Here is an 18,139-nt window from a genome sequence, read left to right on the forward strand (position 1 = left end):
GAAGTTGGGCAGAACTTTGGTAGAGAATTATGATATTGATCTTACCCATTACCATGAATGTGAATGGTGTGCTCAGTGTCACCAAGTGTGGCAGAATCAAAAAACCACAGCACAAAGAGGTACCTGACTGAATTCTGCTGCCCAGCCCCCAGTTAAAATCTTCCCCAAAAATGCTCAAAGCATCTGTCAGCAAATCATAGCCTACCTTGCAAGCTGGTCTGCCAGAGAGCCCATGGCTCCCCCTGCTTCTTGGTTTCTCTTCTCCTAACAAATACTCAAATACTGTCCCTGTGGTTTTCAGTTATTTTGCTGGTCCCTCCATCCCCTTTCAAAACAACAACACGCACTGAAAGAAAGAATATTTTATGGTAGGTCTGTATTACACCCCACTGTTTAGAGTTATTTCCAGTGGTGCAACGGATTTATACCCCTGCACATCTCTCAAAAGTGGGGAAAAGCTCTGGAGGAAGGAAAAGCAGCACATTCGATGATACGGGAACTAGACAATGAAGAATGACTGCAATTTTTCTCTTATTCACAGGGCTCCCTCCTGAGACTGAAAAAACCTGTTGCTTGTCATCTCTGCCCATAGCAAGTAAGGGAAGAGAAATAAACAGAGGAAATGCTCTGTGACTGAATTCGCAGAAGCCTCTGAGAAATGAAGTAGGACTGGACAGGGTGAAAAGGGTTTGACAGGCATGAAAAGGAGAAAGAGGAAGAGCCTCTCTGTGACCAAGGGACTGGTAGAGATGCTTCTCCCTGACCAGAAAGATTGCAGAGAAGGGGCTTTTTGGACTCAAGAGCTTGCCCAAAAGAACAACATTGACTCCAAATAAGAACAGATATGGATCGTGAGATGATGAAGCATGAATAGATGAATAGCTGCCATCCAACTTGTGTATTTTTTTTTCTCTCTTTGGTACTTTACACTACATATGGGCCTGAAATTTTATCAGCCTCTCTTTCCTGATGTGGAGACTTCCTCCTAGAGAGGGGCGGTTTGCCACAAGAATTCTTCACTGCTGTTCTTTCCTTTGCAGTAGAGCAAAATCAACCATTCTGGGAGTTGAGTGCCTTTAATCCAAAATGGAGCAAGATCACTACAGAATTTCAGTTTACTGAGTCCCCAGGGATTCACCAGGGAAGGGGCTCAGTTAACAAGTGCTCCTGCAGCCCAGATGTGGGATTGATGCTATGTTACCCCAGTCCGCAGGGGTTCTGAATTTCTAAGAGGAGGGAGAGAAAAGATGGAAACATCAAGTAACACCAAGCTTTTCTGGAAACAGAATCAAAGCCCTGAAACATCCTCTCATTTTTGCATTTCACATGTTTGCATAACATTTCTGCATGTGAAATTTTAAGGAAATTAAATAATTTCTGGTTCCAACTTGCTGCTTTTCCTGCAGAGTTGTTGTGTTTTTTTTTAATCCTGAAGCCAAAACATTCCCCTGAATGGAAAGCTCAGCCCTCTCCTGGGTGTAAAATTTACACAGATGTATAAAAGAAGCTTAATATTACATCAGGACATACTAGAAGCCCTGGTGATGGGCACTTTTAGATATTTATGAAGTACAGAAAGAAAACAAAACCCTTCTTGCAAAATGAAAACTCCTTCCCCACGTAATTCTGAAAACCCTGGCGCTGTGCAGGGATTGGCATGTCTCTCAAATTGAAATCACACCACTTGTTCTGTTCAAGAGTGAAGGCATTCCAGCCATGAGCAACCCAAACTGTGCAGCAGAAATCCAAATGTACAGTGCTGGCCAGCTCACCAAGCCATGAGAAGCCACACAGAACAATGGGCAATGCTTTTTCCACAGGCTTTTGGAAAGCTTTCCCAAAGCTTTCCCAAAGCTTTTTAGAGTATTTGAGCCTTTTCTCAATGCACATGCTCAGTGTACATGTAAAAGAGAATTTTCCAGAGGCTGCTAAGCACATCCTCATCCTTCGCCACCTGGCCTTTACAGAGCTCTTTTCCTTGCTCTCACAGCTGCCACCCAGCCTAGAGCAGTTGTAAGTCAAGGCAAGCACAGTTAGTCAGAGCCCAGCTTTCAGCCAGTGACCAACCCTCTTCAGCCCCTCAGAGGCATCCCTGTCCTCAAAAGCAGTTGTCATTGTATAGTTGCTTTGATCCCACTGTCCTGCTGATGTCTTTACCTGCCATTGCAGTAGGACAGGAAGAGAGAACATTTTGGGGACTGAGAACTGGCAAGCTTCGTAAAGCTTGAAAAAAACCCTGTGATCCACACCTTCACCACAAATGCTCTGTTAGTTGACTGATCGACACTGAAGGGGTTAATTCTAGATCAGTAGTTGTATGGACACCTTCAGCACATCAACAGCCACATGCCTCTGGCCATGGAGATGTGCTCTACTATCCCTTTGCTGCTCCTGCTGCTCGGGGGTGAAGGCTCAGGAGTAATGTAGGTGCTGCTGGCCAAGTCACATTGTAGCAAAACTGCTCTCTACTACATGACACTTCTTTCTGGAGCTCAGAAATATCACCTTATGGAGTAAAGCTATTCCAAGTCCCTCCTTAAGCGACTGTTCAGTTTTGTTGTCCCTTCTTCCTGCCACAGCAGCAGCAGATGGGGTGAGGAAAGCTGTAGCAGCTGTTGCTTGAAAAACCAAGCAAAAGTCGCCTCCTTTGCAAAACTGACTGCATCAGTGGTAGTGGGTAAGGAGGTCTGCATGGACACCTGAGTGTGTGCTACTACAAGCGTGTGGGGACAGGGTGGAGGGGGGGTGGTGACAGCAGGCTGGTGGGACTGGTCACCATGAAGTGGCTGCACGGAAACTGCCCACATGTTTATACCAGAGATGCCCCATGCACTGGGGACACAGCCCTGTGACTCCCTGGGCGCAGCAGTAGCACAATGGGCACAGGAGATGTGGCCACAGCGCCTAAAGCGTAAGTTGGAGGAAATCCCCCCAAGTGAAAACAAAGACTTTGTAAGTCACTTCCTCCGAGCTGAACAGAAAGATGTCTGTGTTGATCCAGCTACTCGGCACGGGTCACAAGAAACCAACTTGCGAGCAGCGTAGACCCTGCTTGCTTTCCTCTAGACTGATGCTTAGAAACATGAGATGTATTTCAGCTGAACTTCACGAGCTCTTTTGCTCTCAATGAAGTTTTGCAGACCGACAGTTTCTATAGGTAAAGTTGGGCTAAGGGAAGGTGGTAAAGAAGAGAGCCCGTGTGACGTCTTACTGCAGACCCTGAAGTCTGTTCAACACAGACTCCCGATGGGTGCAAACCCCCCACCTTCAGTTATTGTGGCTGCAGATGAGCGTTTGGGCTTTGGGGTGGCTGGACGCGACCGTGACTCGTGGTTAAGCCCGACGGCAGGTTCTGCAACCCCGGAGGCCACCCGGGCGGGAGCAGAGCCGTGACGGGGGTTAGAGGGGCAGCCACAGGGCGCACAGCCGGCGCGGGGGAGGGGAGCACCGTGCCCACCGCCTCCCGCAGTGCTGCGGGTGCTCGCTCTGCACCGAGCTGTGCAATGAGAAAGCGCCGGGTACGCGCATTTTCAAGCAGCCGGTACCAAGCACACGGGTGCAGCGCGGTTTTGGGGCGAGCCGGCTCCCTGCTCCGCGCTGTGTAATTTGCCTTTTTCTTTCACTCCACCGGCACGTTTCCGGGCAGCTCCCGCCGGGTCTGTTTGATGCGGGCCACCTCCCTACCTCAGCCGCTCGCCGTCCCGCACCCTCCCGAGCCAAGGGGGCGCCCAGCCCGGCGCTGGCGTGGAGCGGGCTCCGGCGCAGGGGCCGCCCCCGCCGCTTCCTCCGCCGCTGCTCCGCGGGCAGCCGCGCTCGGCGGGGCGGCGGGAGGCGGAGGAGGTGCCGCCGCCTTCCCGGGCCGGAGCGGGGCAGTGCGGTGCCTCCCTCCCTCCCTCCTTCCGCCTGCCTCCGCGCCGCCGGCGCCAGGGCTCCTTCTGCGGCGGCGGCCGGGACGCTGGGACGCCCAGGTAAGACAGAGCCGGCGCCGCCGAGCAGCGGGGCCGTCCCCGCAAGGCCACCGCGGGGGCCGGGCTGGGCGCGCCACCAGCCGGGGCCGCCCCGAGCGGGCAGCCCAGCCCGGGCCCCGCAGCATCGCCGGGCGGCGGCCGTTGTGCCCGGGCAGCGCGGCCCGGCGGCGGCTCGGAGCGCGCTCGGCGGCGGGAGGCGTGCGGTGCCGCGGGAGCGGGGGTGGCCCGGCCTCGACGGCCACGCGTCGCACGGGGCTGTAAGCGGGAGCTGTGACAAAAGGCGCGTTTTAAACCTCTGCTGAAATTATTTGCAATTTGTGCAATATGAGGGGTCGTAGCCCAGGCTGCCAAATCCATTTTAAACGTAACAGTTGCTGGGTATTTCCTCATTTGCTTGACTTCTCTGAGGCTTGCCTTATATCCATGTAACGGCTGGGCTTTACTAACACAGTTCCAGCTCTGGCACAGTTAGCCTGGTGTGTGACTTCGGCCACTGCAATAATTCCCCCTGCTTTCCGTCCCGCAGCGTGGTTATCCTTTCTCGGTGGTCAGTGCTGCGGTCCAGCCTGCCTGTGGCTCATGCATTGGGTGGCTGGATTTGCATGGTGCTTTTCCACAGGCTTCCTTTCTGCATCCCTCTAAGTTAGGACTGGTAATTACTTGAACTGTAAACGGAGCTTTTCAGTGTAGTCATGACCATGAGCCCTCTGCTTGGAATGACAGATGCGTACCTTACTGTGACAAACGCTGATCTGAAACAGTATTGTTTTATGAGTCAATTAAATGAGGCTGTAGCTTTTATAGGTGGAAAACCTGACTGTAGCAGAAATGCAGACAGAAAGGTGCTTTGCGAGTACTTGCTTCTGGAGCATTTGTTTTCATTTTAGAGTAAATGTTGCTAATGCTTTATCCGACTGTCTTACTGTTGATAGAGTGTGGCTGCAGGGTGAAGCAGCATTGTTTAATTTCTCATCAGCCCCCAGCAACTGGAAGACAGGCTGTTACTTAGAGCTGCTGTATAAATGTTTAGGGTATTTTGGGCCATCAGAATGGCACCCATACCAAGAGGCTCCCACTTACACTTGAGGGAGCACCCAGAGTGATTTTGGAGGTGCCTCTCTTTCCTTCCAGCACACCGGCTCTGCTGCTTGCATCGCACCACCTGTGCAGAGTTGGCCCTTTAGGTGCCTGGGTCCCACTTCACATGTGCGGCTCCGGTAGGTGGGGAGGCAGCTCCTGGGCAGGATGCTGCTTGTAGCCTTTTGGTGGCTATGGTTTGTAAGGGGGCTAGAGCAGGGAGGAGCCCGTTTGCTCTCAGACTCTCCTCTGACAGTCTTCGTATTTCTTTAGGTTTTATTTTGTGTTTTATTTATTGAGAAACTGTATCTTATGGGGAAATAATCACATTTGTGTCTGCATTTAGTCCTCAGTGAAAGGGTTCTTTACACATTCTGCTACATTTCTACATTAATTATGAATATTTTGAACAAAATGATTTCTATGTGAGATTGCCTGCTGAAACCACTGAAAACAGAGCAGTGTGGTTATATTTGGCACCTGGTTACGCACTCCTTTTTTTTAATGCGATAATCTCACGAGTGTGAAAATCAAAACCAAAGATTCGGAGTTCGCAGACTTAAAACATACTGCCAGTTAAACCTCTGTTTGAAGTCACTCTAGTTCTCAGCTGCCAGACCTGATTTTTATTAGCCCCTCAAAATTTATAGGAGTACCATCTTTTTTTTTTTTTAATGATGACGTAGAATTCTTAAAATCTTTTACATCTTTTAAAACCATTGATTGTGAGGCATGTACAATTATGTCCTAAGTTAAGTTACATTTTAATTCTTAGCTCTGGGCTCAGTATTGTGGATTTGGCATCGCAGTGTATCCAGTAACCTGGCTGACTGCCTACAATGGCTAAAAAGGGAGAAAAATGAATTAGAGCTGATAAAGCAGTATCAGCTCCATATTATTTCATCTTGCCCTGAAACAACATTGTATACAGAAATTCCGTGATAGTCTGGTATCCTGTAATTAAAATAACTGGGAAGTGGTTGCTTCTACAGAATTGCTTGGAAGCATCAAGAATAGTCTTCCCCTCCACCAAATGTAGGTGCAACCTGTTTTAGATTTAATTCCCTCTGTGTTGTGTTATGTACACATAAACTGGGTACACAAGATAAGCTGCAGAATGGTGTAAGTTTCATACAAATATCTGTATCTCAAATATGCAAAACATTTTCTGTTTCTTGGACAATAGAAGCGTGTGCTTCCGGCTGTCAATGCAAAGATCACGGAAAAAGTGTCTTTAGCCCCTGCTAACCATTGGCCTCTAAGATGTTTTTCTAGTTTTGCTGGTTTTGACTTTTGTCAGTAACCTATTACTTTTTCACTGTTGAACTTGGAACTGTGGTTTAAAAAAAGGCAAGTTTGTGTGTGCCAACGAATCAGTTGTAGCCATCTACAATGGCTCTCCTGCAGAAATAGGGGAAGAAAATACCAGTATAAAAATCAAAAGACATGGAACTCTGTATAATACTTGAACAGAGTGAAGTATGGAGAAGAAGGCCTGAGGTGGTGGGGTTGTTATATTTCAAGGAACTTACTTTTGAAGGACATCTGTCACATATTTTTAGATTTGTACTACAGATATTTTTATTTTTAGGTAAATGCATCTGTTTGTACAGATATACCAACACCTTGCCTAAAAAGTGACAGCAGTGGTCAGTCAGTTGTCGCACTGTGGAAGTTAGAGTGACGATGTTCATTAAATGACCTGCTGATACCCATAGCTTCCTCCCTTGTGTGAAACTCAAGGGAAGAACTCTCATTACACCGATTGTGGCATGACAGACCACCTCACTGCAGACATTGGCGCAATTTACCCTAATTCTCCTGGCCAGGGCCTCGTGCTAGCACTAGTCATTAGAGAGGTTACTGGGGCACAACTCTCCAGAAACCAGTGAAATTGCACCTGCCTTTTAACAAATGGTCAGTCAGGTGTCAAGAAACGTATTTTTGTTAATGGAGGGTGTTACTTCTAAAGGCAAATCCCCAGTTTGCTCTGCTGGCCCTCAGGCAGAGGAGCATTCTGCTCTCCTGATTCTGGCCTGGTTTTCTAAGTGTGTTTTCTGAAGGAGAAAGCATTAGGAAAGGAAACAGTGTGTAGGTGAGGGAAGCCAGTGTTTGGGTGGACACATTATGTCTGTTGTGGCAGAAGAGGAAGTGGGGAGCAGAACCTTGTGATCGACCGCTGCCCCGTGGCCATTACAGCTCCGGCAGTTCTCAGTCATCCCCTGTCCCGGCTCAGCTGCACGGGCTGTGATTCAGAGTCAGGGAAAATACCATGTGAGGAAAAAAAGCCTTGAAAAACAGATAGACTTCCCTTTACGTGTAGGGAGATGAGTCTCATCATAGGAGATGCTTTGCAGGTGGGGGAGCAGGTTTTTACAATTTGTAGACACAGAGGTGGGATGGGGTAAGGAGAGGCCCATTCCTTGCAAGCACCATGAAGTGGCTGGTGTGTTCAAAGGGGATCATGAACTCTCTGGAAGAGTAGCAGAAGCCTCCTGGGAGTAGGTCAGTCCATCACAGGCAGGGTTTACCTGTCTTAGGAAGAATGACATCACCTAGGAGAAGTCTTTGGTTTTGACAATACACAAACATATAGGAGGAAAATGACATTGCTGAAAAGATGCGTCTTAGTTGAATGACTGTCCTGTATTCTGGGCAGTTCACTAAAGCTCGTGCCTAGCTTGGTGTGGTCCAGGCTTGGTACTGTGGGCAGGAGAGATGGTGTTCAGGAGCCTGCTGCAGAAAGATGAGTCGCTCTGGGGGAGCCTGAGCCTGTCTGTCAGCTGACGTATGTACGAGAGCTGTTTCCCATCTGCTGAGGGCAGCCACAGGACTCAGCTCGTGGTGACAGGAAGGAGAAGTGTTTGGCCACAATTGTAGCTGCAGCCCCTCTTCCAAGGTAAAGCAGCAGGCTGCAAACCGGGCTGCCCTGTTTCAGCTCGTCAGGTAAAAATCCTGTGTGACATTAAACAAATGCAGGAAAAAGAAAAAAAAAAGTATTTCAGTGTGCTAAGGTGTCTGGGACCTGGGCGAATGCTTTCTTGGCACTCCTGCTTTTCCCCATTCATGTTTCTCTCTTATCAGAGGATGTATGAATGGGTACCACTTTGCTACATGTAGGGTATAACTTCATGTATGCTCAAGTAGGTCACAGCTGAGTTTCCTGTCAGGAGGGGTTTTGTTCAGCCCTGTGCTTATTACAAGCTGCGATCTGATTAAATTGTAAGAATGCTTTAGATCTAGACCTTGTTCCCACTTGAATGTGGGGCAGAAGAAACTGGCTTTGGGTGATATGGGAGGTGGGGTTCTTCCTTCTGAACCAGGGTCTGGGCAGGACACTGGGACCCTGCTCTGCTAGAGAGCATGCTGTCTGTCCCCTGTCATGTTAGACTGGGACCAATTCCTGACAATTTATGCCTGTTAAACAAAAAAAGGTCCTCCCCCCTTTTTTTTCCTCATCTCCAAAGAATAGCCACATAACTGGCCATCAGACCCAGATGATAACTACCCTTTAGTTTCAGCTGAACATAGTATCCGTTGTAATTCTGTCCGAGGCAGCCCTGTGCACAAGTCTTCTTGTCAGGTTCCCTCTGCTAGCCTACAGGGTAGGTGGGATAACCACAATACATCAAATTCTTAATGTATGCAGGGTTGCTGCTTGTCCTGTGAATTACAGGATGTCCTGTATCATGGGCTCAAGCTCTGTATCCTGGCAGAAAGAATAATTGTGTGGTTTCCCTGCCCTCCCCCCCCCCCCCTCGCAATTAGAAGCATCTCTTCCCAGCTGAAGCTGCAAACTGCAGCCATTCCCCATTGCCACAGTGGAAGGAGGAGAGAGGGGGCCTGCCCCACCTTGGGTTGGGTGACCCAGTTCAAGGGATGTGCTCTTAACGTGTAGAGTTGAGCTGAATGGACTGTTTTTTCTGTCCCATGGGAGGCCCTCTAAATGGGTAATCTTAAATATACTTTAGGAAGTGAAATTGCTACCTAAACTGTGTCCAGAAAAGATGCTTAAAATAACATTATTTTTTTTAGCATGAAGAAATCTAGCGCTCAGGTGTTGAGTAGGGGGTTCAAAACTGCTGGTGCAACTTCAATTCAGCTTGCTTGTGCATAATTTGTTTAAGATATGTTTAGTTATGTAGCCACATGTGGTTTTCTTTTCCCATCAGGCCACTGTTTCATTCAGACTGTGGCTGGTTGGGCTGTTTCGGTTTTATCATGGTAGGCTGTGAAGGACCAACTTGTCCTCAGCGCTGAAGGCTGGCACCAGGCTTGTGGCTGAGGGGACTTCTCGTTCATCCTCCGTGGTGCTTGAGTGGACCAGGTTCAGTTGGTGGGAGGAGGCATATTTACAGCTGCAGTTTTTCAGATGAACTGCGAGGGTCTGTTTTACGGCGGGGCAGCCTGGGAGAAGGACACAGTGAAAGGGTGTGGGGGCAGTGAGGGGTTGCCTGGAGGGCTGTGGTTCTGTCAGGGGCTGCAAGCGGCTCTTCCACCATCGCACCAGCTCTCTTTTCCCACCGAGACACTCTCTCAGACCATGAAGGGGATTACAGCTGTCTGATTAGAAACATGAAGTCATGGGCAAGCAGCAAAATTCCCTTGATTTTGTTAAGTTAGTTTTCTGGATCTCTTAAACTGAAACTAACTCTGAAAGTCAGTGTGAAGCAGGCATTCCCTGTGAAAACCTGAGACCTAGCCATAAAGGACTATCTTATCTTACATTTGCAGTGTCTTATCTTTAGTGCTTGTCATTTTGACCTCAATGAGACTGGATTGTGGCAGCCCAGCTTCTGGTGATGCCCCTTCTGTAGTATCCTTATGCCTCACCACAAGTAACCAGAGTGGTACTCACCACAAGGTACTACCGAGCATTAATGACTGTATTGCATGGTATCTCAGAGAGCGTAAGCTGAATGCTGTTCCTTAACATGATAAATGTATTGTGACACCTGACAAGTGCTGTTACTCCCTGTTTGGCTTGCAACGTTTGGAACAACACCCCATCAGCTGAGAACTGACATCAAGGAGAGCAGACAAGCGGCTTAGCTAAAAATGCTCATTACCTTGCAGGAGTGAGAGGAAGGGGAAAATGCAAGACCTCGCACTGCCTCAGTTGTGTTTATTTTCAGGTTCAGTGGGAATTTTTTTTCCCTGAATTGTGTTTTGACACGAGTGAACCTACAGTCCTTTGGTGTTGCTTAGGCCGCACTGTATGTGAAGAAGTTCTTCAAGGTCACAGCCTGGATTTTCAGTCCTGTATGTGGAGAATTTATTAGTAAGCAACTGAAATGCAAGTAGAAGTTTAATGATTTAACAGAACTCTACAAATGATTTTAGGGTAGAACTCTGTGGGATCTGCTTCAATAACTTCAGGAAAATAGGTCTTGCTCATCCAAGTATCTCTCCAGAAAGTACCCAGCAACGTGGATTCTACTTGAAGAGGTTTTTGGGTTTTAATTTTTAATCCCTATAATAATATACATGTGGTTCAAGCACAGAGCAACACAGAAACTGAAAGGCTTTGTTAGCTGATTAAAGAAAATGAAAACTACTGTAGTACAATCCTTCAAGTAGAATGTCAGCTGGACATGCACGAAGCACGAGAATGTGAAATGTGGTCTGGTAGTGTTACTTCTATGATTTTGCGTGCAATCAAGTGGTAATTCTCTCACCAGGAGTTGTGTTGTCCCATCTCAGTGAAGTGAGGGTGTGGTAAGATGGGGAGGGAACTTTGATTTTCATTAATGTGAAATTTTGCTTGTAACCTATCCAACATAACAGGGTAATAGAGTCTGGAATCAGAAGATAAGAATGCTGAGCTTGCCAGCGCCACTGCTTTGGTGTGTGTAGCCCTGAACTGTCAGATGTGGGAGCAGCAGTATGAGATCCTGGGCTTAATGTGTAACAGTCATTCGTTTTGGGTTCAATCTCTTGTACTTGTTTCATAGTGGAGGCAATGTATCCTGGTGAAAACAATACAGGGGAAACCTGATAAACAGAAACTTGCGTTATTTTCTGTCCCCCACTTGCTGCCTTGGGTTTTTCCTCTTGCACAGAAGGCAGTTCTGATGCATAACTTTAGATTTATCAGCACTGTCTGTATGAGAGAGATTTGGGGCTAGTAGGTGCAAAAAAGCAAGTTATCAAATGTCCTTATAATACTACCTCATAATAAATACTTTGAGGGGAAATATACCCACTAGTCAACACATGAGTTGTGGCCAGTAGGTCATCATCTGAGTCAACTTCACAGCTTTGTCTTCAGGTGAAATTCCCTGGTTTATTATTATTGAAGTATTTCTTACTGTGTAGCTTCCACATAGTGTAGTGGGTGCTTGTTTCTGTCTCTATTTATATTTTTCTTATTAAAGGCTCTATTAATGAATATGTTTAAACAGAGTGTAGCTTCTGGTATATTTAATTTGAATTAAACAGTTTATAATGGGGGGAAAAAAAGCTTGTTATGTAAATTTTTAGCATATATTGCTATCATCTTACCACATGCCATATGGTTACCTGAGCTATGTCTTTTGCATGCCTAATTTTGTTAAAAGTGTAATACTGATGTACAGATGTTGGAATTGCACCTGGTGGAGGATACAGGGCATGCAGGAGCCATGCCTAATCTCTTGCTCGCAAACCTGTTCAACTCTTGCTCAGATAACCTAACTAGTCAGTGTTCAGTATTACAGCTTGCTGCTAAGATGTTCTTCATAGACCACCTGAAAAGCAACCGAAAGTCTAACTAAAAAGAGGGTAAGTTTTTTATTAAGCTTATTATCTTTTTAGGCAGAGAACAGTTGGTTCTGTGCCTACAATGGGGCTGTTAACAGCTGTTCCTATGGAGTTAGGCATAAACTTGGCTCTCATCTACTCTGTATGAATGACCTAGAAGGATGGATGCTTGATAAAAGATACAAAGATTATTGTGATTGTAGTAATATGGAGAGTAGAGCGTAGTCTTCAGCAACCCAGGAAAAAGTAACAGCTTGTCCCTGGGGCTGGTTCAGGGCCATCTCATCTAGTTCTGCTAAGTTGTTGTTACGAAAGAAGAGCAACACAGCAGCCATCACTTCTCTATAACCTAACCTAGTGCTTATCTAGAGGTAGGTTTCTCTTCTGCAAGCCGTGTACCTAAGAGTCCCCCCAAATTCCTGAAAGCTGACTACTTTTTTTTTGCAAATTTCCCCTGACCTCAGGACTTCCTTGCAGCTCTTCCCAGCCGTATGCTTATTTTAAGATCATGTGGTCCTTAGCTGGAGGGTAGCTAACTTATTAGAGAAGAGTCTCTGAACTGGTTTTCCCACAAGCCATCCCCTTGAGGCTCAGGGATGCATGCACAGCTGTCATCTGTAGATACTAAAGCACCCAGCTTGGCTTTGATGTTGCAGGTGCTACAAGTGTTTACCCATTTTGGGAAATTATGCCGTTTCTATATAGCTGCAAATGAAGAATATCTTGGAGTGCTGCAGAAGGGGTAAAAGGATTTATACCTGAATTCTGATGACACAGTTCCATCTGACTAAAGAAAACCTGATGATTGAAATAAGAGAAATAATCTTAGAAGACAAACAGCTAAGGAGCTATAGCCTGCTATCAATTTGAGATAGTTTATCTGAAGAAGCAAAAAGTTCCTGTACATTTCTTGTGAATAAAACATAAGTGCAAAAAGCAGGTAAGAGGTTGCTAGGTAAATAGCTTGCTTCCCTAGCAATAAACAGTGAATATATAGTTGATGGTTGCAGGGTGTCTTAAAAGCAAATGCTGTTTTGATTCAGTTCAGTTTTGAGGAACTTCTCCAAATAAACTCATCTTACTAATTGTACTGCTGACTGGCAGATTGTGAGGGTGAACTGCTGCCTTTTTGAGTACTGTGAGGTCATTATACCTGGTCCAACAGGGCTCTGATGGACTACATAGTCTGAGCTTTTGTAACTCAAGGCTGGCTCTTGAAGGTGGGTTTCAAAGCCTGTGTATCCATATCACTGAACTTCCTGCAGGCATTGAGGAAATTATAGGTGCTGTGTGACCCACTGTGCTTCTACATATGCAAGGATAGCAGGTTGTTTAAGGGTAGCCTGGGACAGAGAGTGGTTGAGATGAAGTCATAATTGATGCCCGCTTTCTACTTAGTGTGGGATGTACCTACAGACCACTTCTATATACCTCTTGTAAGACATGGAAGGTGTATTTTTAATTCATAAAGCCTTTATCAAACTTAAAACCAATCCAGTTCATGGCATTCTTTGAAAATTCTTTGTCAACCCAGCGACGAGTGACTTAAGATGTTCATCCTTGAGCTTCTCTGCGTTTTTTTCCGTGGAGTTCAGGTGAGAGAAGCTAGCAATAAGTTGGCTAGGATGACAGGCAGGTGCAGCAGAATCCTCATCCAAATGAGTAGTTCCAGGTTAGCGTTTAGTACAAGTGTAGGGCAGTGCTGGTCCTGCTTTCCTGCCATCAGGGGCCAAGCCACGGTGTCTATGCCATATAGATGTACCAGTGGCACTTTGCCATGGCAGTCCTTTGGTGCAGAGAACAGCCAGCCTCCTTAGCAGTATTTCGGGTTTGCTTACTGCTGGCAAAGTATGTTCAAGCCAGAAAAGCTTTCCTTCAGCCACTGATTGGGTTTTCTTGGCAGCTTTTAAGATGATCACAAGTAATCATCTAGAAGGCTGGCTGTTGCTTTTGTGTGTTGAAATACTATTGTTGGTTCTAGCTCCAGAATGAATGGCCTTGGGACCAGAGGAGAGGTGGTGCTAGATGTCTAATAAGGTGGCTTATTTCTACCATTCTTCACTTCAGGAGGTATCTCAGCCCAATGGTACAAAACAAGGCTGTGATCATGTTCAGATGAGTGCAAAGTTAGGGTCATTGTATTGGTATCAGTTACTTGGCATGTATGCTGGCAGATCAGAAAGAGTTAACTTCAGTAGCTGGAGAACAAGTAGTTCTCTAACTTCAGTAGTCGGAGAACATGTAGTTGTTTAGGGGAAAAAGTTCATCTTGGAGTGTTTGGAAAGAGAAGTTACTGAGGAAGTATTAGTCATTCCCTGTGTATAAAGCAAGTCATAATTCATAGGTATTACAGTATTTTAGTTAGACCATGTCAAAAGAGCATCTTGAATGCTGAAATTATTTTTGGTATAATACATCACGTGCTCACCTGAGATTGTATAACATTTGGAAAAACAAATTCATATTGTGAAGAAAGTAAATTAAACTGACTCCTCTGGGGTAATTAAAAACCTCAGGAACTGTTGACCTCCTTTCTTTTTTAATTTTTTTTCCCCATAGATTTGATTTGCTTTTCTTAGTCTTGCAGTCTTGTGTACAATAGCAGTTGACCTTGTACTTGATGGTGAGCTTTAGGATTCCTAAGCAGAATTGAGTTCAGTCTCTCATTTCACAAAACATTTATTTTTCCAGCCCTCTAAATCTCTGGCTTCCTGGAGAAGTAGGAAAAGATTTTGCAAAACATCGCCCATTTCCTTTGCCAATCTCATCTTTGCCTGTTTCTTTAGTAAGTGGGTGTTACTGTTTCTCCTCCCTTCTTATCGGCAGGGGATTTTAGGAATAAAGCCTAAGACAACAGCTCCACTTTACCAAATCGCTGGTGGGGGACTGGTGGAGTAGCCTTGGTCTATGTAGAAGTGAAGCAGAGACTGTTCTGTGTGAGCCTCTGCTCCTCCAGAGCAGTACCTGGTTCGGGGATAGCTCTTCCATTTTCCTCTCTAACTTTACTTTGAAAATACTGGCTAGAACAAAGAGTACCGTTTCCTTTTGAAGGCACATAACACACATAAGGAGAACCAGTATACCACATACCTCCTCCCAGTTCAGACCCTGACCTTCCCTTTCTGTAGTGCTTTATCTTCTACCTCTTCTCTGTCAGCTGAAGGCCAGTTGTGTTTGTGCAAGTAAACCAAACTAATATCCGTCAGCAGACCTTTATGCTGCACAAGCAAATCCCTTTATGCTCTGCCTCATCTGGTCAGCTGCAGTCGAATTTTTCACAGCGCCCTGAAGTCCTGGTGATGGCACCACAGCACGGTAAGAGCTGCTGTATGACAGCAGACAATTAAGTTTTACACTTTTCACTGCACTTTATGTGGTAGTTAGGAATAAAAATATACCTGAGCAACAAAGTTCAGACCTGGGAAAAATCTTCTGTCTCCCTTCTAAGGGTTAATATCAAATGTCAGTGCATGAAAATAGTAGTTAGGCTTGGATTTGGTCCTTGTCTGAACAGCATGGATTAGGCATCGTGGAAATGACAAGTGCTGTACCAGGCAGCGTGTATAGTTAGCAACAGCATCCTCAGTCAGCTGTTTAAATTCATCACTGAGAATGCACTGCTGCCCTCATTCAAAAATCAGAAATCTACCCTCAAAAAGACGTCTTTAAGAAGAAAGTGAAGTTGCTTTTTTTTTTTTTAATTGCCTTCTTTAATTTTAATCTTCCTTTAATTGAATCAAATGTATGATAATTAAATATAGTGTATTTTCTCACATGTGATTTTGCTGGCTGTTGCAGGAGGTTTTGTCAGAAGGCCCAGCTAGGGCTAAGTTCATCTTCTTTTAAGAGTTTGGTGTGCCTGTGTGCTAAGGCCACCAAATACAGAAAGCTCGTGCCTGGAAGCTGTGTGAATGCAGTAGACCCTGCTGCCAGGGTATTTCATTTGCCAGACTGCCTATGGCTTCTGCTGAGCCCGAACCCACAGGTCCTCAGAAAAGATCACTTCTGCTTGTGGATTTGAGATTGGGTTTCTTCTGTGGGAAGCACTGTTTGATTGTGGTAGGCTGCCTTGAAAGCTTTTCATAGTCTACAGCAAAAATAATGTGGTAAGTCTGGGTTCTGGAGTGGAAGTTAACAATAGCAGTTAATGCTAGCAGCATTATTATGGAAATAATATCAGCCATTAATTGCTGTATGTGGGTTGAGCAGAGGGTGATGCAGAGCCATATTATAGATGTGGTTACAGACCAATCTAATATTCTTTAGTCTAAAAAAACCTAGTCTGGTAGATTATTTGAGATCTTCTTACTGTTAAAAGTTTTCTCTGTGTGGTTTTGTATACATTTTTAATTAACTTTCCCATTAATATGATGAATTACAGCTACTGTCTATTTATACATATAAAGACCTCTTCCACCCAAAACATAAATCATCAGCTTTCCATGTCATGTTATTACTCTGTGTGAGAAAAAGTGGGTGGATGAAGGTAGGGGTTAAACTTTAATCTACAGAGATGATGGTGAAGAACAACGAAGACTTTTCACAAGCGTTGAACAAGCAGCAAAAACACAGGCTTGGAGATGTTACAGCTGTACCAATGTCACTTTGCAGGCAATAAATACAGTAGGGGAACAAGTTCATGTTCAGAAAGATTTGCAACTCTTGGGCAGTGGGTTTTGTGTCTCTTTAGTACAGAAATGAAGATGACTTTTTAGTCTTCAATGAAATTGTGAGATGAACTCATAATACCTTTTGACTAACAAAACAAACGTGGGAAGTTGGGGATAGCACACAAAGCAAGAGCTGAGTATCTTCTTTATCACCAATACAGTTTCTCGAGACAATACTGTTTCTTAAGACACGTTGAAAAGCTTTTTCTCTCTAGAAAGGATGGCTGAGTGTGCAGAAGATCAGTAGAAAACTTTTGGATTTTGCTACTTTAACTGATGTTTCAGAGTCTTTGGTTTGGTTTTTTTTTTTTGGGGTGTGTGTGTGTGCCTTGTCTTCCTGTGTCCCAAACTAGGTTTCAGCTTTATTTTCTTCCAGCAAAGTACATTACAAATGCTAAGAGGTTTTTGAGCCAAATCAACCGAAGGGCAAAATAGTCAGTGCAAGTTCATAGGTATTGCAGAGCTTTTGTGTGGAAGAAATAAGAAAAGCTACAAATACTTAGCTCTAGAGGAATGAATAAAAATATAAAAAGTTGTTGAGGTAAGTGAAAATTGATAGGCCATCCTTTGTATGGTACCCCACAGTGTTGCTAACTCAAAGTTAGCAGTAAGCAATTTAAATAATAATAAAAAATATTGACATATCCATGTCTACATACCTTCTACATCATGCATGGTAATAATGTAATTTTTATTGCATCAAGCAGAGGTTCCTTTCCTAAATAATTTATTTGTGAGGGAATTGATGAAGCTGCACTATAAAGCTGTGAAAGGATAACAGTCATTGGAGCGTACTGCTTACAGGAGGTCACAATAAAGAGAAGAACCGAGTTTACAAATTATTTGGAGACATGCATGTGTTATTCTCCTAAATCTGAACTCATCATTGTAAGGGGGAAGAAACCCTTTTGCTGCTCTTACCGTTTTCCCCAACCTGTTCTGTGCCCTTTGGCTCTACCTCTCTTGTGTGGTGGTTGAGTTGATGGTCTGCTTTGGTGTGATGAAGCACCTCAGTGCCAGCTGACCCTGTCTAAGAAGGACTGTCACTTTCTCAGTGTTGATTTTCTTCACTTACCCCAGCTACCAAAGTTACAATGCTAGAAGGAAACAAATGCTTGTATTTTGTAAAACATAGCATGCCTGTTTTCAGAGGATGAAAGTTTTTCGGAAAACTTGTGCTGGTTGCAATGAAATACTCCTGCATGTGTACGTGAGTAGCTTTCAGTTGAACAAAGGGTATTTTGCAATGTCACATGTTCTCTCAGGCTCTCCAGTCAAAGAGTTGTCACTGAGTTACCCCTTAGCCTGTTTACTTGTTAACCTAAATTTAGTGCAGGCAATTATGATTTTTATTTTCACACGGTCCGATTACATGCAAGATCAGCCAGTGATTTTTTGGCAGACTTTCAGATGGAGACAAGGATTTTGCAAACCTTTGTGTTTAATTTTGAAATTTATTTGAAAGTAGCCCCCCAAAATGGCATTTCTGTCAGTTAAAAAAAACCAACAAACCAAACCAAAACCAAACCAAAACCTTACATATGAAAGAAATGGTGTCTGAGTCTGCTGTTTTAAAAAAGAAAAGAAAAAAAAAAGTGTGTGGGGGGAGAAAAAAGCAAATCCAAATATTTTTTACTTCTCCTTTTTCTGGCATATGGTATATTTCACATATACTTTAGCATA

General features: G+C 44.8%; 1 protein-coding gene across 2 annotated transcripts in view; it reads left to right on the forward strand.

Annotated features, from left to right (window-relative positions):
- The first annotated feature begins 3,805 nt into the window (after positions 1-3,805).
- TEC (tec protein tyrosine kinase) overlaps positions 3,806-18,139 on the forward strand; it is a 52,987-nt gene continuing 38,653 nt past the window's right edge. The window contains exon 1 of one of the 2 annotated variants that reach the window (XM_037383657.1): positions 3,806-3,968. The gene's annotated coding sequence lies outside the window, so the exon portion shown is untranslated. Of the gene's footprint in view, positions 3,969-14,951; positions 15,102-18,139 lie in introns of those variants that run through there. The other variant, XM_037383666.1, reaches the window with a different exon arrangement.

The sequence above is a fragment of the Falco rusticolus genome, chromosome 1 (genome assembly GCF_015220075.1).
Source record: "Falco rusticolus isolate bFalRus1 chromosome 1, bFalRus1.pri, whole genome shotgun sequence".
Taxonomy (NCBI): domain Eukaryota; kingdom Metazoa; phylum Chordata; class Aves; order Falconiformes; family Falconidae; genus Falco; species Falco rusticolus.